Here is a 27,533-nt window from a genome sequence, read left to right as displayed (position 1 = left end):
AGAGATCGACATATGACTTAAATGTGTTGTCAAAAATATCCAAATGCGTAAAAGTAATAGACAGCGATACCTGAAGCAGTCTCTGTTACTGATACATTGTGGTACATTCCCAGAACATGAGAGTTTGTTCAAACGTTGCAACTGCCAAAAAAAGACAATGCATCAAAACCCAATTCCGCAGGTAGGTCGAATAACATAAATATTTGTAAGAATCAGTCAGATACTCTGAAAGTACTGTCAAGCCCATACCTGTAAGTTCAGGGGCTGGTTCCCCACTGTGGCCAGAGTCCAAACGCTTCACAAAATCAGTGTTGTGCAGTTCATTCCTTCCATGTGTTTAGAGAAAAGAACCTAAAAATGTGTCACGTGACTCAGTCATGTGGTTAAATTTAAAGCAAGGAATTATGGTAATGGTAGTCCTTGTATTAAGTAAGGCAAACGCTTGCATCTTATTTGTGCCCTAGACAATGTCTACATGTGTTAACACAAATGTTAAATATTAAATAAAAGTCTAATGCATAATAAGCTGTAATGGCAGTGTGCATGCGAAATAAAAATTAAAAAAAAATAATAATAAATACATTTAAAAAAAATTAAAATTGAAAAAATTGAAAAATCAAAAATCTCTGGAATGTTTAATGACGGCGAGGGACGGATGAGCAATTTGATACTGGCAAAGATTCCTGACGGTCTTGGTTGTTTAAATTTGACTAGATGTAAATACATGAAAACAAACAAGGAATAATGAAAATGCAGTTGCTGCAAGTATAGGAAATATGCACCAGCATTTGCATAAAGCATTACAAAAATACATTTAGTTCTGTGTCCGTGTTGAGACCAAGACTGGTACAACGAAGTTTGGCAATGGAGCGTGCCTCAAGCTGACGTAAAAGTAATTGGAGGTCCCTGCCTCTTGGGTGGGAATGCGCTTGAATGAGCCCGATGAACTTAAGATCTTTTACTGAATCCATTTGATGATTCTGTTGCCAATGGGCAAGTGGCAGCTTCAGATCTTGGCTCTTCAGGTGTGCAAAATGTTCTTGAATGCGGACTCGCAGTTCTCTTATAGTAGAACCAACAAATACTTTGCGGCATACGCATAAAATGGCATACACCACAAATTTCGATTTACAATTGATAAAATCGGAAATGTGAATTGACAAACCATGGTGGCAACTGAATGTATTTTGGATAAGCGCATATTGGCAAAAATTGCATAGACCACATTTGAAAAAACCAACAGGTTTGGGTGGAAGCCAAGTTAAAGGCTGTGCATGAGAAGGCTTTGGCTGCGCAATCATTTAGAGGTGACATTTTTCAAGTGTTTGTATCTATTAGCAGTTTTTGAGGTGACTGCTGGTCCCTCTTTCGTTCAGCAACCCAATCTTATTTGGTTTGTAAGGGTGCATTGACTTTAGTTTGTCTTTTCAAATTTAGTTCTAACCCAGCGCCTCACCACACCGGCACACCTCAATTTTGTTTTTAAAGCTGAACGCAAGCTCCTCCTGCCGAAACCCACATTCCTGTACTTTCTGCGTTCTACAGGCGGCCACAACACTTCTAGCCCGTCACGAGAGACCCCGCACCCCCGGACCCAGCACCCCCGACCACAGCCACTACCTGAGGAAGGATGGATGAGGTAAGAGAGAGTACCTTATCTACGTTTTTTTTTAATATGCTATTATAATTAAACCATAATAACTATGCCTAACCTCCCCCCACAATGAAATACTCTAACTCCACCTCACCTACACTATCTCCAGCAACGAAGGCCCAGCTACAGGGAAGGCTCGGGAGCAGGCGACCCGGACTGATCAATCTCACGTCCAACCGTCGCCTGCCACCCGAACCTTCCCTGACACCTTAAATACCCCCCTTGAAGACGCTCTCCCCCCACGCCCAACTCGCTGGCCGTGTGCAGCGGCAAAATACACCCCAGAGGAAATGCTTCGTGTTCTCCCCCACCCTCCCTTATGTTACTAGCCTCGGAATCAAATTTACCAAATAAACCCTTCAAGAATGGAATTTAGTGGTCATAGTAGGTGGCATTACTGGGATGCGGCAGGCAGAGGTGTTCTCTGCAGAGCAGGCTCCATGGACGTGACTGTTAGCTTCTTGCATCATCACGTTCACACTCTCACAAGGACATCAGGACACGTTGTGTACTGTTAACCATTTACTCATACTAACTCTGCCTCTTCCTCCCTGAGGCTCTGCCTCTTACTCCCCGCTCAGTCCTTAACGCTTCAGTGTTCTTCACTTTCCTCGCAACAGTGATAGGTGGCAGAGGAACCCTCCAATTAAATAAAGGTTGACCTGCTTGCTCTGTACCATGATTTTCCCATATTGCTTATAAGGGAAGTGTGGGTGCTATGATGCTGCACCTTAAACAATATGTGTCATGACTTTGTCATAAATGACTGTCAATAAAATAGAACCTCAGCCGACACGTGCTCCAGAACGGCAGCACACTCCATGAATGGCATTTCTGCCTCGTGTCTCATTAATGGGGCCTGCAGGCTGATGCCGTGTGATCACCGCCCTGCTACCCTGGCCTGCAGGCTGATACTGTGTGACCATGGTACTGCAGCCACCACCGATCTGGGTGCCCCCAGATCCGTATGTGTAACTTGGATGCCTCCAGGCCACAGTCCATCGTGTGACCACGGCCACACCCAGAATCCCGGGTGCACCTGCATCCAAGCAAGTCTGCACAATCACAGCAATCAGGGTGATCCCTGCAACAGACTTCTGTGTGATCATGGCAATCTGGTTCCCCGCTGGGTGCCCCCAGCAACTGGCTGGCTGGCCTGTGTGCCGACAAGCCAGTCACAACAATAGTGACGAAGGTGCAGAGACCCAATCTGCAGGATTGAAGATGCCCTCTGCACCTTCATCATCTGTTTCTCGCCACGTGGATGTGGCTGTGCTGAGAGCATCATGGTCGAAAGCTGTGGTGAAATGAGGAAAGGCCCTGCTGGGTGCTGAAGCCGACCCAGGCCTCAGGCAGTGAGTGTTCCTTTGCTGTGCACTCAAGACCAGAGCAGGTAGAAGGGTGATCAGGTCACACAGGGAAAACACTGGCGGCAGTCAAATCCTGCACTCTGCCATGCCGGTGCTCCCCCTGACGTTCTCGGGCCCCACAGGCAGTGAGTTTCCAAGATGCTTTGAGTTCAAAGCTTTGGAAGAAAGAAAGGGAAGTTGTGTGGTTGGCCACGTTTGTTTGAAGAGTTGGGTGGTGTTGGGGGCGGGTCAGAGCCCCCACGCGGTCCCGTAAGCCCCTTCACCCAAGGACTCACACGGGCACCAGTCCTTCCAGTTCGGGCTTCCCGGTCGCTCTACCGCGGCCGGGAACGCCCCCTTTATTTATACAAACTGCGGCGGCGTGATACGTCACGCCGCCGCGTGCGCCCGTCATCGGGCGGCGCCACACTCCTCCTTTTCCGGGAGGACCAACAGAACGCAATAACATTAACTTTATTAACCAGAAAATCACACATCTACTTTAAACGCTACTGCACACCCAAAGAAAAAACCCCTTTAATGTCATCCACCCAGATCTGCTCACCCCAGTTCACTAGCCATTTGTCCCACGACATATTCGCTGAGGTAGGCAGGTTTCCCTCGCCCAGCCCTCTAGGGGTACCTCCTGCCTACCTCCGGCACGTGACGTCCTTCCACCGCCTCTCCCCGGACGGGGGATTCGGGCGCCGCTTCATAGAGGCCTCCGTCCGCCGGCGTGTCTGGTGGATCCGGTTCAGGTGGGGTGTCAGTTCGTGGATCACCCAGCTTCTTGAAGAAGCTCACGTTTCGGGTGACAGCTGATCGTCCATCCGAGGCCGTCACCATGGACCCCTTCACCGCCACTACATCCAGGGGCTCCGGTTCATAGGGGAGTGATAGCTTCCCGTGGGGGTGTCGATTACGGATGAGGACCTCATCCCCTAGTTCAAGTCTCTGAGGGCGGAGACCCCGGCGCAGGTTTTCTTGTTCAATTCGGACTCGCCTTTGAGCCTCTACCCGCTCATTATCGATGACCCCCGGTTCTTTCTCCCCAACTTCCGGCAGCAGCCCCCGGGGGCATCTCTTGAATAACACCTCTGCCGGAGCCACTCCCGTGGCTGCATGTGGGGTGGTGCGGTACACCCGAAGGAACTGATAGAGGGCCCGTTGTAAAGATTGGCCCTGCCCTTGAGCAATCCGGAAGGTTTTGTTTAGGGTCCGCATCAGTCTCTCTGCATCCCCGTTCGCTCGAGGCCACAGGGGGGATATCTTCCGGTGTTGTATTCCGCAGCTCTCCAGCAGCTCGGAGAATCGCTCACTTTGGAAGGGCGATCCATTGTCGGAGCATAGGGTGTGGGGAAAACCATGGGCCGCAAACATTTTCTCCATCGCTATCACCACATGCTCAAAGGCCACTGAGTCAACGAACTCCACTTCGGGGTATCTCGAGTATTCATCGACTAGCACCAGGAAATGGGTACCCACTGATGTCGAGCCAAAGTCGGCGTGGACGATCTCCCACGGCCTCGTGCCTCGGGGCATGGCCTCAATGGCGGGTTCACGTTGCAGAGGGGAGGCCGCCTGACACCATACGCAGGCCGCCACAAAGTCATCCACCCTTTTCTCTAACTCTGGAAACCAGACCTTTGAGCGGAGCCGCGCCTTGGTCTTGGCGGCGCCCTGATGTCCATGGTGGGCGAGATGGATCACCTCCGCCACCTTTGCCTGTGGGACAACAATCCTGTCACCCCGGAGCAGCAGCCCAGAGTCCGAGAACGACAGCTCCTCCTTTACCTTCCACAGCTGCTCCAATACTGTTTTGGCTTCTTGCGTGCGTCTGGCCCCTGCTTCGAGGATGGACTTCCACGACCCACTGTGCATTGAGTCTTTTAGAATTCGAAAGCACTCGTCCTCAGCTGCCGCAGCCTCCAACTCCTCTAGGGACATCGCGTTTGGTGTTGCCGCTTCCACCACCATGCGAACATGACTGTCCGCTTCCTCTCCGCAGGTGTCATATCCCTCTCCCCCGCACACTCCCGGGTGACGAGATAGATAGTCCGCGGCATTATTGGCCCCGGGCCTGTACACCAGGGTAATAGAATATTCCAGGAGGGCGAGCATCCACCTCTCGATTCTCGCCGGTGGTTTCGAAGAGGAGCCCACCAGGATCGGAAGCAGTGGTTTGTGGTCAGTAACCACCGTCACCGGGCGTCCCAGGACGTAGAGCCGGAAGTGCCTGCAGCCCCACAGCACTGCCAAGGCCTCCCGCTCGATCTGGGAGTACCTCTGTTCAGTCTCAGTGAGGGCCTTGCTAGCATATGCTATAGGTCGAACACTCCCATTGCGGTCCACCTGCGTCAGCACTGCTCCCAACCCGAAGGGACTTGCATCGACCACGATTTCAGATTCTAGTGCTGGGTCGAAGAATGCCATCGTGTCCTCCGCTGTGAGGGCACCCTTAATGTCCTCGAAAGCGGCTTGTTCAAGGGGGCCCCACTGCCATGGTGATTCTTTCTTGGTCAGCGCCCGGAGTGGCTCAGATCTCGACGCCAAGTTCTGGATGAACCGCCCACAGTAAGTTACCATCCCCAGGAAACTCCTCACGTCGGTCACCGACTCGGGGGCTTTCGCCGCCTTGATGTCCTGGACCTTTTTCGGGTCTGGCGACACCCCCCCCTCCTTGAAGATGAATCCGAAAAACTCGATGGAGGAGCGCATGAATTCACATTTTTCCCGGTGAAGGGTGAGGCCCAGAGATTGGAGTCGTTCTAAGGTCTTTCCCAGCCTCCTCATGTGATCCACTTCAGTTTTGGCGAACACCAGGATGTCGTCGCTAATGTTAAGGACGCCCTCCAGATCTGCTAGGGCGCCCCTGATGATATTTTGGAACACTTCAGCGGCAGACGACACCCCGAAGCTCAACCGCTTGTATCGATACAGACCCCGGTGGGTGGTGAAAGTCGTTATGTACCGGGAGTCAGGATGGAGGACGACCTGGTGATAGCCAGCTCGGAGGTCCAGCTTGGAGAAAAATCGAGCCCCTTGAACATCCGCAATGATGTCATCAATCGTCGGTGTAAGATGCCGCTCCCTTCTGATCGCTTTGTTCGGGAGCCTCATGTCCACGCATATGCGCACTGAGTCAGGTTGCTTGGGCTTTCTGGCCACGACGATCGGGGACACCCAAGGGGTTGGGCCTTCCACTTTCTCGATGATATCCAGGCTCACCAGATTGTCCAGCTCCTTATCCACCAGCCCCCTTAAGTGAAAGGGTACTCGCCGGTGTTTCAGTGCGATGGGTTGCACCGACTCATCGATGTGTAGTCGAATGGGTTCCCCCGTCATCTTTCCGATGCCGCTGAAGAGGGCAGCGTACTTGTCCAGGAGGTCATGTATATCCTCAAGGTGGACGGAGTAGGCGAAGCTCACGATCCCTAATGCCTCTGCAGCTGCACAGCTGAGCAAGGTATTACTGCTCACCGGGGTCACGTAGAATCGAGCCTTAATGTGTGAGCCATCATGTTCCACGTCAGCCACGAAGGCACCGTCCAGCGGTATCGGTTCCTGGCCCCCAAATGCAAATATGCGGGCTCTCGGTGTGGCCAGACCCGGGAGGGGTTTGAGAGAGTCAAAATGTCCTCTGGCCATCACATTGACGGAAGCACCAGTGTCCACGAGCACAGGGACTGGGGAGTGGTTGATCTCCACTACACATCTTGGCTGTCTCCTGCTTTTCCTTTTGAGCGTTTCTACGCTGGAGACAAAAAAAACGTTCTCCTCGTCTTCCTCCTCAGCTCCTTCCGCCTGGGGCTCGACCTCACCCTGCTCCACCTGGGCTACACTGGGCGGTTGGTTCTGGCGCGGAGTCCACAACCGTGCCTGACCCCTCGGCACCATCACTGGCATGGCCGCACGACATACCCGCGAGAAGTGATCGGCCAGCCCACACCTCCCGCAGGTTTTTCCGACCGCAGGGCACTCTGTCATGTGGGGGAGGTCATACCCGCACTTCTGGCACGACTCCCCACTCCTTCTTGCCCTGTCTCGGGGTCCTCCACCTGGGCGTCTCACACCTCGGCCACCTCGCCACACCACACACACTTCCTCAGGCCTGCCCGACCGAGACCCTGCCTCCATCTTGCTGGCTCGGGCCTCCGCTACCTCATGGCATCTGCCCAGCTCCAGTATGCGGGGCAGCGTGATGCCTGGCTCTCTCAGGACCTGCCTCCTGAGCTTGCCAGAGGAGCATGCCTGGATCAGCATTGTGCGCATCATGTCGTCTGCGTCTCCCCATGCACATCCGAGGGAGAGGCGGCGTAAGCGACCGTAGAAAGTGTCCAGTGTTTCCTCTTCCTTCTGCTTAGCCGAAAGCATAACGAACCTCTCATAGTCCACGTTCGCAAGGGGTAGGAAATGCGCGAGGAGCGCCGCCTTGGCCGCATCGTAGGAGTTATTGATGGGAGTAAGTGATTCAAATATTTCCTGGACTGCCGGTCCGGCCGAGTATAGCATGGTGGCAATCCGGCTGTCGTCATCCGTCACCTGAGCAGCCCTGAAATACATGTCGAGGCGACTCACCCATCTTCTCCATCGGGGCCCCATGCTCGAGGGTGGGCCCGATGCATCGAACTCAGGAATGGGCTGCAGGGCGGCATGGGCCGCAGGTGCGCGTGCTTGGGCCATAATGGGAAGCCCCGGTTGTCCAGGCAGCAGTCCTGCAGAGGCCTGGATCACTGGTGGAAGGACAGCCTGTTGTTGAGCAGCAGCCTGGCCACGATCGCGGGTACGTGACGCAGCTGCACCACCACTGTCCGAATCATCAGAGTCACCCATGGGTTTGAGCGCACAGGCACCCCCTACCTACTGTCCTGAGGGCCGCAACTCAAACTTCTTCCTCTCCAGGCACCCAACTTGAGGGAGGTTTCTAGGCAGGGCACCAATGGAGGCACAACATGCAGCCAAACCTGATGATGAAGGAGCCAGCGAAGAAACCACAGCGCTTTGATGATGAAGGAGACAAAGAGAAAGCAGTGAATTCCCCTTGTCAAAGTCCATATAGGCCTGGGGGTTCCAAAAATTGAGCCTAGGCACTGGATGGGCCTATACAGGCCCTGTGATGTTGGTCCTTCTCCTGGCTTTCACACGACGTAAGAGTCCCAAAATTGTGTAAAAATGCACAAAACCAGCATGGGCATGCAGGTCATAACTCCCACTTCCAATTTTTCCAAAAATTAGGCCCGTGATGTACTCACGCTCCAAACCGGAGCCTTGCGAAGTTTCACGGCCTACAAGACAAAATGGCCGCCGGCCGCGTGTGCGTCCCGCGACCCGGCATAAAGCGAAGCGATGCTTCGTTCCGCTTCCATTCAAAAATTCGGAATCAACAATTTCACCGCCGGGCCCGGGTCTCCCTCATCACTCGTCGCCACTGTTGGGGGCGGGTCAGAGCCCCCACGCGGTCCCGTAAGCCCCTTCACCCAAGGACTCACACGGGCACCAGTCCTTCCAGTTCGGGCTTCCCGGTCGCTCTACCGCGGCCGGGAACGCCCCCTTTATTTATACAAACTGCGGCGGCGTGATACGTCACGCCGCCGCGTGCGCCCGTCATCGGGCGGCGCCACAGGTGGTAAGACCTCCTTGAATGTCCCGTGCCGTGAGAGGGTGGTGGAAAAAATAAAACGCTCCGTGATCGGAGCTCTATGAAAAGAAATAAAAAGAGGAAGAAGAATTTTGGTTTGCTCCGTGTCGGAGCTTCAAGAAACCAAACAATATGAATGAAGTGGCTGCTGTGTGTGCGCTCCGAGTTCGGGCATGGAGTTAAGGGAAAAACAGTACTTGCGTGCGCTCTGTGCTTAGAGCTCCAATGGGGGAAATGTGGCCTAGACACCCTGCCACCAGTGTCTTGCCAAGAACCTCAGCCTGACGGAGTTAAAAAGGAAAAAGTAAGAAGTGCACACTTTTGTGCTCTGTGAAAGGCACTATAAGAAACATGCCGCAGCCACACCATTTGCAAGCAACTCCTGCCTGGGGGAGTGTGAACCAGACACCCTGCTACCAGTGTCTCGCTGCCTGCCCCACCATCTTTAAAACAAAATGTATTGGTCACTTGTTAGGCGCTTATACAATTAGCAAAACTATTTCAAAGCACCCACAGGGCAACAGGGTGGGGACAGAGGAAGGTAGACAATGAATTACAACAAAGACAAATAATTGAATTCATAGTGCAAACAAATAATGAGAATAAAAAGGGAGGGGAGACGAACCTACTATGCCTTGTGAGTATTCAGAACGTGCAAGTGCAGAGGGGAGGGGGGTGAGGGTTATGTGCTGTGGTGCTCATGGCAAAGTGTTCAGGGTAAGTGCTAAGGAGAGAGTAAGTGCAACCCGTGGGTAGGGTGAGCCAAGTAAGTACAGTGGACAAGCAGCGGCTGGGATGAGAGAGATGTAGGGGGTCAGGGCCCAGAGGACACATATGGGCCCTGCACATCAGTCACGCTTATTTATGGTTAGCAGGGAGGAGAGGAGGAGAAGGAAGAGGTAAAGAGAAAGGTCTTGAGGCTTTTCTGGAATTTAAGGAGGTCCTGCTCAAGACTCAGAGGGAGAGGGATGCTATTCCACAAGAGGGAGCCAGCCGAGGAAAGTGATCGACCACCAGCTCTCTGGTTAGAAAACCGCTTAATACGCAGGGCGTTGGTGCCAGAGGAACGGAGGAGTCTAGAAGGGAAGTATTTGGGCAGGAAGTGTTGAAGATAGAGTGGTCCCCGGCCCTAGATGGCCTTGAGAATGATACAGAGGGATTTGAATTTAACCCAAGCTGAGACCGGGAGCCAGTGAAGGCTTTGTAGGGCTGGAGAGATACGGTCCCTGGGGTTGAGGCCAGTGATAAGTCTTGCTGCCTTATTCTGGGTCAGCTGGAGGGGTCCAGGGTTGACGAAGGAAGTTTAGGGAGGAGGCTATTTCAGTAGTCTAGCCTAGAGAGAACCAGAGCACGGGTAACATTGAGTCTCCAGGGGAGGGTGAGGAAGGGTAGAGTTCATTTGAGAAGGAAGAGCTGAAAGTGGGACTTCTTGACAATGTCCTGAATAAAAGGGAGAATGGAAAGTGACGAGTCGAAGATGACTCTGAGATTCCTGGCTTCAGAGGAGGGGCATGGGCCCATGGAGGAAGGCCAGAATGCAGAGAAAAGTAGGGTGCAGGTGACCCAATAGGGAGGATCTCAGTTTTGCTGGCATTGATGCAGAAGTCATTAGCAGTGTGCCAGGCCTAGATAGCAGAGAGGCAGTCAGGGATGAAGGAGGGTGCAAGGGCATCAGTGGGAAGTTTGAAGAAAAGTTGTGTATCATCAGCGTAGTACTGGAAGTTGGGGGAGAAGGAGGAAATTAGTCATGCCAGAAAAGAAAGGTATATGTTAAAGAGCCAGGGCAAAAGAAGGGCATCTGGGCGCTTGTTTTATTAGATTACATAGACATATGATACAGTTATAGTACAAGGATGGACCAATGTAATACAATAATAGAAGTACAAAATATACAGTGCAGGGACAAATGAATAGATATACATAAATGATTGTACAACATGAGTTCAGAATATATACAAAAAGCAGATTTTCATCCATGAAGTGGCCTGATCAGAGGCGATCTCAAGCAGTCAGAGGATTGACAGATGCTGCTAGCCACAATTTGGTTTTGAGTTTAAATGAGTGGAATAAGGGTTCTGATCTCAGCAGATTGGCCAGGGGTATTCCATAGTTTGGAGGCTAGTGTAGGGAAGCTAGTCCCTCCCGCTTTCTGTAATTTGAATCTGGGCAGGACAAGGCAATTGGCCTGAGCAGATCTAAGGGGTCTGTGTCATGGAGCCTTTTTATGAGGATGCAGTAGTTCACTGTGTCAAATATAGAAGACATATCAATAAGGATAAGGAGAGCAGGGGAGTTGGAGTCAAGCCGTTCTTCACAGTTTCTGTGCCTCTGGATGCTTGGAATCCAGACTGGTGGTCATGTAGGCCGCCAACAATTTCGGTGTGAGCGTTGAGTTGGGGGAGGGCCAGCTTCTCAAGCAGTTTTCCCAGAAAAGGGGTGATGGAAAGGGGCTGGTAGTTCGCTGGGCAGGAATGGTCTGCAGCATTTTTTTTAAGGAGGGGGTGCACAAGTGAGTGCTTGAGGGACAATGGAAAAGAGCCAGTAGCAAAGGAGTGGGTGTAGAGACCAGCAAGGGCAGGGGCGAGAGATGAAATATTTTCCTTGATGGTTCTGGAGGAGCAAGGGGCAACTTGTTTAGAGGAGACCTTCATGGAGTTGACAACTCTGGTGACTTCATCAGGGGAGACAGGAGTGAAGGAGGGGAAGGAGGAATGAGGAGTGTGAGTAGAAGGGGCAGCAGAAGGAGGAGGGGTGGGTTGGAAGAGTGCGTGGAAAGGCTGTTCAGTGTGTCCAGGGTTTTGGAAGTGAAGTGAGAGGTGAGTGCATTGCTGAGGGCGTGAGAAGGAATAGGGGTAGAAGATGCTATGTGTGGGCTGGCAAATTCCCTGCAGATTTTGAAGAGTTCAGATGGGTTGTTGGACGCATTGGACACTTGTGCCTGAATGTGGGCTCTTTTTTTGGCATGGATGGAGAGTTAGTAGTGTCTCTAGATCAGGCAGCAAGCCAGTTTGTCCGAGGGTGAACCTGAAGTGTTCCACTTCCATTCAGCAGACTGTACCTATGTATTTGGTCTGCAAGATTGCAGTCGTACCGGTTGTTACGCTTGGAGGTAGGTTTCAGGCAGATCCGCATGACTGGGGCAAGGATGTCAAGGGTGTTGGTGATGGACAGATAGAGGTTGCTGAGGGCAGAATCAGTGGTAGCGTCTGTGTTTGGTGGGCAAGGGGGAATGAAGGTGGAGGGGAAGGCGGCAGCTGACACTCGTTTCATTGGATGAATATTCGTGAACGAGGTTGGCAGAGCTTTAGGAGGAGTTTTCACAGGGCCAAAAGGACCCAAGTGTGAGGTGAGGAGAGAATGGCTTGACCAGGAGAGAGTGGTGACCAGGGGACTGGGGTGAGTGTAGTTAGAGTGGAGCATGGCATCTAGCGTGTGTCCAGAAGAATGGGTAGGGCCAGTCGGAAGAATGGAGAGGGACAGAGAGGAGCAGAGGTCAGTGAAGGGGGTGGTTTCTCTACAAGGGGAGTCAAGATGGATGTTGAAGTCACCTAGTAGTAGCAGGTTGGAGGTGGAAGAGAGTTGGGAGGAGCAGAAGTCTGCCCACTCAAAGAGGAGCAGAGAAGAAGTACCAGGGGCTGGTAGATGGCAGCAATGGTCAAGGTGGAGGAAGGAGAGATAACCAGTTTGCATACTAGGCTCTCAAAGGACAAATAGTGCTAAGTGGGTCGGATGGTTGAAGGAATCCACTTTGGGAAGATTAAAGCAACCCCACCGCCAGCACAGTGGGTTCGAGGCTTTGAGGTGATCTTAAAGCAGTCCGGCAGGAGTGAGTCAAAGGAAGTAACTGAGCTGGTATTGAACCAAGTTCCAGTGAGTGCAAGTATGTCCATGTCAGTGTCTTCAAGGAGAAGGCAGATGTCAAGAGAGTGTTTGATGGCTGAGCGTGTGTTGTGGGTCACCAGGTGGAGACGATCGCTACCTTTGAAGGTTTTTTGTGGCAGAGTGTCAAGATGTGGGGCATCCTACTGGGCAGGTGGAGCAGAGGGGGAAGAAGGGGGAGTGGCAGGGTATGGAAGGAAGTTGATGAGAGAATGGAGCATCCAGTCAAAGAGAAGGAGACTGGCCTCAGGGCCTTGAACCAAGACAGTGCCTGTGAAGTAGACATTGATGTAGCAACAAGATGAGAAGAAGCCTGCAAGGAGGACTTACCACTTGGTGTCGTCATTAATGGATGTGGAAGAGTAAGGTGGGAGAGCGGCAGTAAGGTGAGAGGTGCATAGGTCAGGAGAAGGGACAGAAAGGAGGATGTCAATAGAGATTTCTCTAGAGGAAGCACTGACATAGGTGTCTGCAATTGGGAGGCCTGGGTTTGCAGCAAGGATGTCCTTTTTATGGTTTTTCCATCCATCAAGGGACTGCAGCTGATTTGACTCCCGGTGACTCTGGTGCAGCTTTACCGGCTCATAAACTGTGCTCTCAACTACCCTGGACTAATAAGTATGAGGTCGAACTGGTTTTCTTCAGCCCCAGTAATGCTCAAAGAGGATTCAGTAAGTATGTACTTTTGATGCTGTGAGCCTGCATGTCATTGATGTGCGTAATGTGGTCCTAGTAATTAAGTGTGTGTGAAGCTGTAATCCTGCAGATTTCTGGCATGCTCAATACGGTTCCAGTAGCAGACAATGGTGGCGTCCATTGGTTTAAGTTTCCTTTCTTCCACACTGAATAAAGTTTCCCTTATAATGTGTTCGAACTGCCAACATGCCACCAGCAGTCCACCAACTCCAACTGTGACCCACAAAATGTAGTAAAAAATGGTTGGTGTATGTTTTACCGTTTGTAACCGATGTGGGTGATTATTGCTTTATCCCACGTTTCCCAAGTGGACCAAGGGCCTCATTACACGGTAGGAGGTAACCATGGCGCTTTTAGCGCCATGGCCACCCCCTACAGGGTTCTGGGTCCGGGTAGGCGGTATGGGGACTTACCGGGTCATTCCGACCCTGGAGGACCCGGTAAATCCCCATGCCAATTACCATTCCTCATTCCCATTTGAGCCCCCATAGGGCTCAATGGGAATGGGGAAGGAGCAAATAACGGTACAGCTACCAGCGGTACCGTTATTTGCTCTGAAGTCCCTCAGCGGGTCCCGTCCTTAACGTGTGGTCTGACCACACGTTAAGGACGGGACCCACTGAAGGACCTTGTAGTAGGGCGGTAAGGGATTACCGGCACCGGTGGCCTTACTGGTGCCGGTAATCCCCTACCGCATAACGTGTAATGAGGCGCCAAGTATTGTTGTTTGTGACTGTTGATTTATTTGACGTCAGTAATTTTGTTTGTTATTGAAAAGGAGTATTGTGATGTTGCCCCTTTAAGAATATGTGTCATGACTTCATCATAAATGACTGTCAATAAAAGGAGCCTCAGTCGGCACGTGCGCCAGAACAGCGGCAGACTCCATTAATTGCACTTCTGCCTTGTGTCACATTTAAGCCATGTGACCACGGTACTGCAGCCACCTCTGATATGGGTGTCCCCAGATCAGTATGTGTAACTTTGGAACCCCAGGCCACTGTCCAGCAGTGTGGCCACATCCCCTTCGAAAAGCCCGGGTGACCCTGGCAAGCAAGCAAGTCTGTGTGATCACGGCAATCAGGGTGATTCCTGCAAGAGTACAAGTCTGTGTGATCAAGGCAATCTGGTTCCCTACTGGGTGCCCCCAGCAACTGTCTGGCTGGCCCATGTGCCCACGAACCAGTCATGACAGGTGCCATTTGCAGAAGGAATAACCAGGCTATAACACTCAGCATCACAGAGGTGAGAGATCTGGAATGTCCTGTTAAAATGTTTGTTCACAAGTTGGTATGTTGTGCAAGGTAAAACAGCAGAATAATTGTCTTTAATCTATGAGCCTGCGTGGCTTAGAAAGATCTTTCATTTAAACTTTTTGGGGTCTTTTGTAGATATGGATGATTTGGGAGAGATGATTTTAAATATTGCTGACTATAAAGCAAAAAATGGGCACCAGTATTGTTAACTAAATGTTGCTAAATAGCAAGCTGATTATGTGTTATTATTTGGTTTCCTCAGCAATCCACTTGCACCATAAGAGTAAACAAATTAGGTAAGTACATTTTCAACTACTTAGCATTTGTGTTGTCTTGCAAACCTGCAGTAAAGAGGGATGAAAAAAACATTTCTGTTCTGCCGAACAATTTATGCTCATCTGGTATATTATCAAATGCCTTTTCCATTTTGCTTGAGAAATAGTTATTCCTTTTTGTTTGTTCGAGGGTGAGGGACCTCTTATTTCGTAAGTGTGTGTTCATGTGGGGAAAATCACCAATCTGCACCTCACTGACGGGTACTACTAAGGCTTCTCACCTGTGCGGTATTGGATTGGGGCTGGGCAGAAGCTGTGGATGACATATACATCTGCCTCCAAAACACTGATACACATGATTTAGCTGTGTCCCAAGACGAAGCAATTCTGCACTGAGATATCTCAGAGACTTAATCTAATCCTGGAAACCGGTATTCCAATGAAGGCTTCTGTCGTTATCATGGGTGATGGCAGGTAAGCACATGACCTGGCGTTAGTGAGTAAAGCATGGATGCTCAGGCAAGCATGATGGGTAAAAAGTTAATTCTATGTGCCTGGAATCAACTGCTAGAATTTATATGACATGCTGACTCTTTCTACTTTTGTGAGGATCATCTATAAGTGTAAGGAGAACCTTTAAGGCCATTTGGGGCCACTTCCTTGAGCTAGAGGTTTAACCTGTTTGATATTGTATACAAATGTCACCCTTTCTTCTACAACCTCTTGGACCTGCAAGTAGGATTTTTTTTCCCAGCATACTTTGGATGGCTATGATAGATATGCTGTCTCCTTTTTGGTCTTTCTTTTTGAACTATAGGTAGAGTTCATGCCTGTTGTTGTGTGTTTAGGGCTCTTTTATTGTGTGTGGATTATTCTCTCTTGTATTCTATAAACAATCTGTATTGGATGTAATGTTTGGACTGAGTGTTCTAAATAAAACTTTTAAATCTCTCCCCCAAAAAAGAGATGCATCATCCTGGTGTGGGACTACTCCTTTTGAATGAGTGTCCTCCCTTGATGCCTGGGCTCAAGACTGATGGCTGTTGGGCAGCTGTCTCGGGTTCTGGGTGGTACCTGCACTCACAAAGTGATCCAACAAGAGTCCAAGCCCTCAAAATACTCGTCCTGCTATTTGGCAGGCTACACCCAGCAGACCAGAATACACATCACCTTCCATAGTGGAGCTGGCTCACAGGTGCTGACACATGTGTGATATCAATTGGAATGGTAGTGGTGATCATAAGTAGCACCGTTCACTATGCCTAGACGTAGGCATAACTTTAATTTAGAGTTTACCCTGCCACCAGCATGGGTGACTTATGATCATCATAGTTTTAGGTACGGGGGCATATCTAAAATGCGGCCTGTGGTCCTAAGGGACTTGGATTTCTCTGTGGCTGTCAAGTGGGCATCCTGTGACCTTCAAACCCACTCTGTGCCATGAGTAGAGCGGATGCCACAGATCATACTACTGATGCGACAGGGCAATAGTGCACTATGCTTTTGGCATGGAGTCGACAGAAAAGGGGGAACCTGGTCAACATATTACGACTTTCTGAGATGGAATTACCCTCATCATACTATTTGTCAATAAAAATAAAAAAGCCAGGGCTTTGTACCCTTACGAGATGGCAATTCTTCACAGCCTGTTTGCTAGAAAAGGAAAAGAAAATTCTTGGCGTAGCATCCTCAATTTAGAAATATGGGAGAGAGGATTGTTTTTATTTCTAGCATTTGGCCCATCCATGTAGGATAAGTTATGTGTTTGGCATCAAACAAATAATGCTATTTCTTCTGTGGGAGGATTTTCTGTTAGATAAAGAAATATACTATTTTGAAAGTTCCAGCTCGAGGCTCGCTCACGCTCCAACATATTTTTTCTTTTTACAACATAAACTAACCTCATTCTGAAAATGCCATTATTTTCTATTTCTAGATTGTCCAGAAAGGGTATACCAATCAGTGCTAAAAATATTTTTATTTCTAGCACATGGGGGGTGGAGGGCTGGAGGGGAGTTTGAAAATATTTGCACTGTGCCCCGCTGAAGTCATGGTCAGGGACCTGCACGTCATTGGACCATACTTTGAGGCGATGTAGGAAATGGCATTCAATGTTGTCTTTTTGTGCCCTCAGCTGGTCTCACATTATTTTTAAGTTTTAACATATTGAGCTGGACACTGGTTAAGCCCACTTTCCAGCAAACCTTATCAACAAACTGAACACACAGTGAATACAACACTGTTGGGAGGATAAACAACAGCACGCATATTTTCATCAATAAAACCCACCGAGGTGAGAGGGCCTCCTTCTCTGGGTGTCCTCACCCTGGCCCCAGAGTAGTCAGGGGATAGCAGTGGTGAAGTGCCAAGCACACACGAGGGGGGAGGATTCTGTATCTCGGGGTAACGAGGCAGTAGATGGGGAAGCAAAACGCAACGCCTATTTTGGAGACATTTTAGAAATGGATGCTTTCTCCACAGGGCGCAACTATGTGCGAACAATGATACTAAAAGAAAGATATAACACACTACCAGTGACACAGATTATGGAATTGCAGGGTGCAGCACCCAGTGAAGAAAAAAAGTTATGGATTAAGAGGGGATGTACAGTGTCTCAGACAGATGCCTTATGGCGGCAAAATAACACAGGAAAAGTGGTAATGCCATTCTCATTGTTGCACACTGCACTGACACAATTAAACCATTTGACCCATGGGGGCGCTGTTGCACGCACGGCGAGATGTTCCATGCCAAGTGAGCTCCTGCGGTTATCTGGGCCGTTTGATCTGCAATTACGTTAATATATTCCGGTTTGAATCAAACTTTTGTGATAATATGTTGGAAGTCTTCAGCAACATGCTGTGAACATTTCAAGAAGATCCGTTGTGGAATCTCGAAGAAACGTCGAGTGACCAGATTGTACACACATACTTTACTACGTGCCCCGTAGTCACACTGAATCTCTGGGTGCTCGACAACGGTCCTTGAGGCAGACTGAGAGGTGGAACATCACCCGGGGCAGGAGACACTGGATCTGGATGACCCCCCTGATCAGAAGTGGGACTCAGCCCCCTACAGCTACTGCGGGCGCTCCAGCACCCTGTTGAGCGCCTGTGGTGCTCTTCTGATTCTACGCAAGGCTGTGCAACAACCTTGGGAGTCCCCAACCCAGTAAGGCTTCCACCGCACCGCTGTTGGCATTGGCAGCTGAGGCAAGCGTAGCACCGCTGCCACGGCCACGGACCATAGCTTGGCATCCTGAGCCCGAACTGCGAAGCAGCACCAGTGAGCCGGCGGCCCGCCCTACAAAAAATCAGCAAGTTGGAATGGTCCAGCACGATCGGCGCTATATGGCGGGAACTCCACAGCGAACCCGAAGCCACTGAGGGGGCACAAAGGGGGAAAAAACGCTCCAGCCACACTAACATGGGAGCTTGTGTCTCTTAGAGTACTTTAGACCCAGAGCGCCGGCCACAACAGACTCAGTGCACTCCCAGACGCTCAGGAGGCAAACACTACTCGACATAAAAGCTGAACGAGGCGCCACCACACTCTCGAGGGGAAAGAAAACAAGTATCGTGTGTCTCGAGGCAGCCACGCTAACAAAGGGATATAGGACAGCAGAGGAGCTCCTCACATGATTCCCTTTCAAGATGCCCATAAAAACCAAAGGCAGCCACCGAATAAAACACAGGACAACACAAGCATACAGGAAACAACAGTCCCCGAGTAGGCCAGATGACAACTGGGGAGGATCCCGAAGAGAAGCCTGTAACACGGAAATATCCTACCCAAACATTGTGTGTTGCCCCAATCACACCAAGAGGAACGTAGCACACACAGAGGACCTAGGTAATGGACAGACATGGTATGAGACTTAAGAGCGTAGCATAGCATTGTACCATAGCATTGTGGTGAGACTCTACCGAGGCTACAACTGGAGGGTACGGCGAGACTCCTAGTACCCCGCATTCCAATATTGCCAACTGATCGTCTGATACGCGGGCAGTCCCCTGAGAGTGCCACCAACTGGTCTTGCACTCACAACACCCAGGCAACAGGACAGAGAGATAATATGCCAACCACTAACCCAGGTGCAGTGAACACTGGGCAGCAACAATAGCAATATTGCTGTCCCCCCACAGAGGCTTTGACAGCAACATCAAGTGACCCACTTCTACCACCACATTGATCCATCAAGGCTGAACTACATATGCAAACGATCCGTGTCGCACAAATTGCCAACACACAGAATTGCAAGGGCAGTGAGAATCTACTGTGGGAAATAGTGGACGATGCCAGGAGGACAAGCCCCTAAAAAAGGCAAAGGAACAATAGATAAATTCAGTAAAGTGGCGAGGAGAGCACTTACGGAAGTCATGGCTTCTGGACTAGCACCATTGCTAGAGCCTGCCATTGTATCAGCGACTATGGACCCACAAGCAGTTTTTACAGCTATGCAGCAAGGTTTCTCGGCCCTCAATGACAAACTTGATGGGATCACAGCAAATGTGGCAACCATCAAAAATCAGCTGGAGAAAGCCACTGGCCACATAACAGAAGCAGAGACCCGTATTAGCACCACTGAAGATGTATTGGAAGCACTACGAAACACGGTGACATCTATGGCGAAAGATTTAGGATCTGTCAAACTAAAATATGAAGATTTAGTGTTAAAATGGAACGGTGGAAATCCCTTCCAGTATCAATGATGGGTAAGATCGCTCTAGTCAAGATGATTATTCTACCGAAACACTTTTACTTGTTCAGTACCGTACCAGTATGACCGGGTAGAGCACTTTTTTCGAAACTAAGGAGTGTAAGCATCTCATTGGTATGGAAAGGACAGTCAAGATTAAACTGGCGGGTAATAACGGATCAATATCCACAAGGGGGGCTGACAGCACCCAACTTCGAGGTCTACTACTTGGCAGCTCAAGCACACTATGCGTCTCAGTGGGCAACCGACTAGCTTGATCCCAAGAAACCTGTGAGCACCATCCCGACCCCGAAGTCGGTGGAGCATCTACAAGGACTAGCAGAAGTGCGCTCCAAACGCTATAACACAGCAGACCAATCAATGGTAATGTGCATTGCCTGGTCCAAAAATTGCTGAAATACAGTGACCATAAATGTTATATCATCCAACCATGCCAATCTGTGGCGCTCACTACATACCTCCTACGCTAGATCCTGAAGTAGCCACGCATTGGGGTGCTAGAGGCTTTAATCAATTGGTTGACCTATTTCCCGACAAGAAATTTATAGAATGGGAAGCAATTAGAAAGATAGTGAGTGACACACCGAAACAAAAAAATCTATTACATAAGAATGAGATCATCCATAGCGAAGGTGTGGAAGACATTCCCATTAGAACCGGCAATACATCTAGGATTAGGATACATGCTCACTGCGTGGAAAGGTAAAATAACAGCCTCAGCACTGTACAAATTTATAATAGCTACCCGGCCCCCAATAGTTCATGGTACCAAAAAGAAATGGGAATTGGAGTTAGGTCACCCAATCACTGACAATCAATGGGCACAGATATGTGGGCTAACTAAACATATTTCATGCAATGCGCGTTACAAGCTGATACATTACAAGATCAAACATAGGATACACTACACACCAGCTAAATTAAAATACATATACCTTACAGCATATAGCTCATGTTACAGATGCGGGTCCGAGGGGGCTGACACCCTTCATATGTTCTGGACATGCACGCACTTAATTAAATATTGGGCGGGTATATGTAGTGTGATGATATGATGGTGGATCAGCCTATTGAATGGACGCCAACATTGAGCCTACTTGGAGCCACGGAAAAAATGAACCCTACGTGGCGGAAGTTATTAAACTTGGCTTATTATTGGTAAAAAGGGCAATGCTTTTGAAATGGAAAAGTAAGAACCCACCCACCAGAAGTGACTGGGACAAGGATATGCTCTGGGCGAATGACAACGAGGAGGCATATATTGAATTAATGCATCTCGTAATGCGGCCCAGAAACATATGGGACAGATATAAACTGTAATTGGCCAACAATTTGATTGACGATGATGATACAACTGTGTAATGACGCTGTATGTTAGATTTAAGAGATGAGAAATCAACATGTATGTTGATATAAGCTTGCAGATGCTTATTGCAACTAACCATATGGAACTAGAGGATCGTATAAGGGACCTGGATGTGCCAAGATACAACTAACCTGTATGAAGAATAGCACAGTATCAACATATAGAAATCACAGTACAACTACGGTAGAATTACATGAAGCCATGGGCCTCAAAATGAGAGACGAAGCAAAGCAGAATTAGGCTGCACGAAGCATCAGGCCACGGATCGCAGCCAAGGTCAGAGACAAGCAGAACATTCCTAAGCCACAGAGACAGGGAGCCACCTCCAAAACAACAGAATAAATCCTCACTAATTACAGACCAGAAAAGCTCAATTGTGCAGTCTTCACCCATGTAGTGCAGGTGAGACAAACAATGGTCATTCACTCATGGTGAGAAGAGGAGCAGTTCCCCGTGAAACAGACACGAAGCGATACATGTGTTGTTCTACAACATTGCAACCCAGCAGGCACTCTCAAAGGCAAAGTGGTAATACTGATGGCAACAATGGGGACACATAGTCTTTCTCATCACCTTGAGAAGGTGCACTGAGCGCTAAAAACCTAGCTGGGTCCCAGGCTTGGGAAGATCAGCTCCAGCCAATCAGAGAACACAAATTCAGGTGTGGATGGCAGAGGGCAGGGGCCAATGGTAATCCTGCCACCCTGCAACAATGTAATAGATTCTGTCTGGGGAATGCTCAGGCAAACCACCTCACACGCAAGGGCCAGTAGAAAAACCTCTATATGTGCCAGCAATAGGTGATACCACCCTGATCACCCAATCAGGCGGGCTCTTAGGTTTTTGGTGATGGGGCTGATTCGTGGTGTCAGACTGTAAGAAAAGCCCCTGACACAGGCTCAGGAGCTGTAATTGCAGGAGAATTCTGTTCCTCCTGTATGATCCCTCTCTGTTATGGAAAATAAAGGACCGTTCTAATTTACTCCTGACTGAGTCCTATGTTTGAATTCTGGGGGAGGGTTTGTTGGGCCCTGGGCACTCTGAACAGTGAATGTGTGGGGTGAACCGCGGCCCTCTCTGGTCTACCTATACATGTCACTCCTGTTAGGTGTGGTGTTGAAGTGCCCAGGCGGAGGCCAGGGTGTCGGCTCCACTTATCCCTCCTGCTTGGAGTCCTGCATTGTGGTTGGGGAGGCCTACAGGAATACGCTGCTGGGGGAGCCACTTCGCTGCTGGCCTTCTGCTGCTCAGCTCCCTTGCAAGGGCTATGTCCATTGGCCCTGTTTATAGTCATCACTAGGACAATGAGGAGGTCCCCTGCCCCCTAGGTAGATGCCACACTGAAGAGGCCTTGAGCCAGCATCATTGCGGAGGAGCCGTGTCAACTGATAAGGTAACGTCGCTGATTCAGAGGCACCAACTGGAGAGTGGCAAAGAGGGCCATGTTACCATAACAATGCAATTCAAAAGAAGTGCCTTCTGACTGGTGATTTAAGGCATTCTCCTTGTATTCCTTGGATTCTGGAGAAGTGTTCTTCCCTCCTGGGTCACCTCCCTTCCTCCTCTGCTGCTGTAACAGCGAAATACCCCATTTGGCTACCTGTGTGACGTTGTGAAACTGATAAATCTGCACCTGTCTTGCTGCTAGGCTGCCTGGTGAGTTAATTGGGCAATGTGCAGTTTCTCCGTCTCTCTCTCTTACTCTGTCCCCTTCCATCTCTCTTCCATCTCCCTCTATGGTGATCTCCATCCCCCCTATTTACTCTAATTGCTACTGTATCACCTGTTCAGGAGGAGAGGAATTCACTGACGGGCCCATAGGTCACCGCTCACCCTCTAGAACTTGTAAGACAAGATAGCTGCACCATGTGAGGACAGGGGCTGCAGGATTCATTTACTCCAACACGACTCAATAATGAGGACTCAGTAAGTTGGCAAAGGGAAGTCTGTTTAATGACAAGTACATCAAACAGAGAAACAAATGGAAATCAGCAGCATTGCAATCATCTGTCTTGCTCCGACTTCCTCGAACTTCAGTTGAACAGCAATTCTCATAGGCACTATTCGTCATCATTGACGTCTAACTCTACAAAACCCGACATGAAATTTAATTGGTTAGGAAAGGTAACTTAAGTATAGGTGCTATATCTGTTTATGATAATAGGGCATGCGGATTGGATAACTCTTATCGGGTGGGCGTCTACACCCATCCCACTACACCACACGTGAATGACATCACTACAAGTACAACGTCTTATTGGTTCCACTATCTATAGGAGTCCAGATAACTTGGTCTATTGTGATTGGGCAAGTTACACCCCTAAGCATAAATCTCCACTTTAATTAGCAGCATGCAGAATGGACACCCAGGTGCCTAGTGCCCCAGGATTCACCCTAGTGCCCCAGGATCCGTTCCATCAATCAGTGTTTTAGGGCGATGTGTCAATTAGTTGGCTAAGGATGGCCTCAAAACTGTCTCTCTTATTGGGAATAGTTATGGCATCTCGGGTTCCGGATGACATCCGGCGGTGGTACATCTTCGTGCCTGGCTGATCACGTGTTCCTTCACCATGAATCTGCTTAATTTTCCAGCTTTTTGTGTATTTAATTCTCCTTGTAGTCCCACCACCTGCCCGGGCCTCCTCATCTTGACCTTCACATGGCAGGCTGGTATGCTCTGAAGTTTCGATTCTCCTTAGCTGAAGCTCACTTCTCTTTCTTGGGTTGACCTCAATTTCCCAGGCATGAGCCGCTCTTTGTTGATTTTCAATTCCGCTCCTTCTCTTGCCTTTGGCTGGGTTACGAAACTTGGTCTGTCAGGCCTCTGGCAGCCTGGGTACATTACTGCTTTTACAAAATGGAGTCACACTTGTATAATGTGCCTTATTGAGGTAGATGTATGGTTAGCGCTTGTCGCTCTAATGTTCTACTAAGCATTGCAAGAAGTATCGTTTCTTTTGCCTCTTGCTTTCCAAGCCTATTTACACATGTTTGACAGGTCGGTTGCTCACATCTTGTCTCATAGCAACGTTTCCTTTCGTTTTAACATCATCTCTTCTCTGTGTCCATTATATTTATTTTCGTAGTTACTCGCACCGGCGTGCTACCTTCGATAGCTGCTTTTGTTCATTCACGAGTCTGTTCAGGCCCTTGAGTCATTTCCACTGGCCTTCCATAGGGCTCTTTGAGTCTCTTCATGGACCGTCTATAGGTACTCTACGTTTCGTATCAGCAACTGGTACGGCTGTCTGATAGGGTACCGTGCTGCCCAGGGTTGTCTGGTTATGGGCGCTTCAACAGGTATGGATCTTCTGATGTATACTGGGCAGAGTGCCAGTGCAGCTCTTTGTTGATTCATTTGCTCCTCATACGTCATACATCTTGGCGAGTACGCTCCTGGTACCTCGAAATGAGGGTAAGGGCTGCAGGCCATGTCTGGGACCTCCTCTACACTCCCCCCTCTGGTCGGTTCATCAACCACTTCTGCAACCTCTTTTCCATTTATTTCTTTTGATTCTTCGGTGTCATGTTCATCGTCTTCAGGGTTTGTACATGATGGTGTGAATGTGTGAGCCTTTGGAGTCCAAATTTGTATTACTCCTTTCAAACTCCCTGCTGTTTTCACATGTTCGTCTTTGTTCCATGTCATTAGCTGGCATTGTCCATTTGGGCTGCAATAGATCCATTTTCCTTCATACCTTCTTCGTTTCTTAGGGTATGTGAACCTTGTTCCTCCGGGCGCAAATTTGCTGGCCTTCACAAAGTCTCTTATTTCTTCATCAGTCAGGTCTCTGGGCTTCCACCCTGGCTCAACATCAACCATTATTTTCATCCCTATGGCTTTCTTCGCAGTTTTCTGGCACTGTGTAATGATTATCTTGATAACACAGAATCCTGGAAATACCATTGCAAGTAGAGCTCCCAGAAACTTGAATATATCTGCCATCCATTGTGGGACCCACGAAAATAGGTCTCCAAACCAGCTGTCATCGTCCACTTCATCACTTTCATCGAACATCTGGTTTTTCAGGTTTGTCAACATGCTTATGGCCTCTTTTAGGGTTCTGTTTTCTTCATCGTGTGATGGTTCAAATGTGCAACATGATTCTCCGATTTTTGCACAAACACCTCCATCGATTGCAGTGATCATGTCAAGCACATATCTGTTTTGGAGGGTCATCAGTCTGATTGCTCTCAGCTCTTCTTTGATCGTGTTGAATCCTTTTATAGTGATATTGATGGTCTGCAATAACTTCCATCTGGTTATCTGCAACCATTTAGCATTCACTCCAACTTCGATGTCGGGCAGGAGTAGTGTTCTGAATACTGTTGAGGTGAGGCTGAACAGCCTGTGTTCATACGGGATTGCATGGAATGCCTCTTCTGATTTGGGAGCAAAGTCATTTCCCTCTTCATCCTGGATGCCAGTTCCACAGATCTCCTTCTTCTTAGATGAGCATCTGCTTTTGGGAAACTGTCCAACTTCAGGTCATTCTTAGGGATCACTAGTGCGGGAACATGGACGTTCACTAGTGTGCATATGCCTCCCCAGTTTTTCGGCAGCCTTATGTATGCCTTGGATCCACACGCCCAGTAATGGTCCATAATAACTGCGGTTCCTTGTGTCATTCCTGGAGCTTCAAAGATTCGTCCGCAGTTTTGATTCTCTCCCATCTTCCTTTGTTTCTGAAGCATAGTTTCGGGCTCTCCAGTGGCACTATCTGCAGGGGTCCCCCTCTATCTTTGACCCATGTTAGTAACTTTACTAGCTTTGGCCATAGGGGTTTGCACAGTTTTTGAGAGTTTTCTATTGCTTCTTGGCAGGCTCCAAGGACCATCCAATCTCGGCAAATCACTACTCCTTCTTCCCATCCATTTGGGGAAACCACTGTTCCCCAGATATGCATTTGGCCTCTGTTCTTCCAGATTTGTGCCTCTTTTGCAGTTTTTCCGTGAATGTTCAGTCTCGGGTTTGTCACCCATCGTGTCCCTGATCCTTTAACGTCAGGATTCTCGTATTGGATCACCTGATTCCTGGTGTGCTCCCTGTTTCTTGTATTAATGTCCTGGACGTAGCCATCTTCATCTGGGTAGTCCTTTTCGGTGGCCCATATCAGTGAAGCGTCTCTTCCCATTAATTGTCCTCTGGTGTTGCACATTGCTACGTGTGACATACAGTGTGCTGTAGGGACATCAATTTCTACAGCCACGAAGATCTTGGATTTTCCCATGCTGTACGGTAGGAGAGCACAGATGAAGCATTCTCCTTCCAACTTTCTTCGTCCTACTTCTTTCATGTGCTGGTACCATATGTTGTTTCCGAGATGGGCTGTGCTGTCCAGGTAATCATTAAGTTCATTGTTATCTTTGTGAGGGCTTCTCTTGAGTCTCTGCATTTTTCTGCAGTTTGCTATGACTAAGTCTCTAAATGCATCTATGCTGCTTTTCCTCTCTGGGTATCTCAGTGGAGCAGGCCGCCTCGACTGTGTGGCTGTGGTAGGAGAAGGTTTTTTGTTTCTCTTCCTCTCCTCTTGTAGTTTTTCATTGTGGTTCTCTGGCCGCCATTGGCTCACCATCTCCTCAATGTGTAGCTGAGTCATAGATCTGGTGCTTGTTTTCAGTGCTCAAGCTGGCGTGGTTGTCAGTATAGTCTCTGCAGTTCTATGTTCCAGCTCCTCGTGCAGTTTCTTTGCTCTGATTATGAGTGGGAATAAATAATCTATCAGTGTTTGTGTTTTCTCTGTGAGTTCCTTTGTGGCTACTTCTGTTCTTTCGAGGGATTTTGCTATGCCCCCTCTCTTGGGTTTCTCACTTGTCTTCTCTTGTTCACTTCCACTATTTTCTGGAACTGATTGTTTGGCAGGCTGTCTCCCCTTCTCTGCCACCTTTGTTGGAGGCCCTGTAGCCATTGACACTTGCCCTTGTCTGTTTGCATCCTCTGTGTGGGTGCGTGTAGTGGTCAGTGTAGCGCTGTCATTCATTCCGTGCTGACCCTGTTTCCAGCTTTTCTCTTCATATGTGACCTGAAATGTGTCTAAATTACTGCTAATTACAATTAATTTTAGTTTGTTACTTTTATCATCAGGTTTTCCTCAGACTGGAATGACTATATAGGGTCTGGGTGCTTTCTTAGGCCCCAGCCGTTCATTCTCTTGTGGGTGCACTGAGATTGGGACACTTCATGCACCAATAAAGAAAGCAGTTCTGATTGTTGATGACAGAATAACAGTAATAATAACTATACATATACACATAATTGTTCGGAACGACAATTTGCAGCATTTTCTTCCAGGGAATTGGGGGCGCCCTTCTGTTGGGGGTAAAACCAAGTTACTGTTCTGGGCCCCCATTTCAAATGAGTTCATAGTCAGTTATTTATTCCTTCTCTTGCTCTGGTCTCGTAGTTCGAGAGTTCATTACTATTAAGTGACGAGTGCCTTCCAAACGTACCCCCTCATGTGAGTGACGACGATAGTCTCTGGGTACTCAGTACAGTTCCTGTGCTAGATTATGGAAAAGGGTTAGGCTAACAACTTTGGTAAATCACATCCATTATGCATATCTATAATAGGTAAGGTCCCAGTGCACTCCTCGAATTTGCTTTGGTCCTGAGAACAGGCTGGAACTTGCTCAATGCGAAGGAACGAAGAGATGGAACTGCTAAAAATCACACAAAAATAAAATGTTGTAAAAATAAAAA

Source organism: Ambystoma mexicanum, chromosome 3p, assembly GCF_040938575.1.
Source record: "Ambystoma mexicanum isolate Mex_15411 chromosome 3p, UKY_AmexF1_1, whole genome shotgun sequence".
Lineage (NCBI taxonomy): Eukaryota > Metazoa > Chordata > Amphibia > Caudata > Ambystomatidae > Ambystoma > Ambystoma mexicanum.
Note: the sequence above shows the minus strand (reverse complement) of the source record.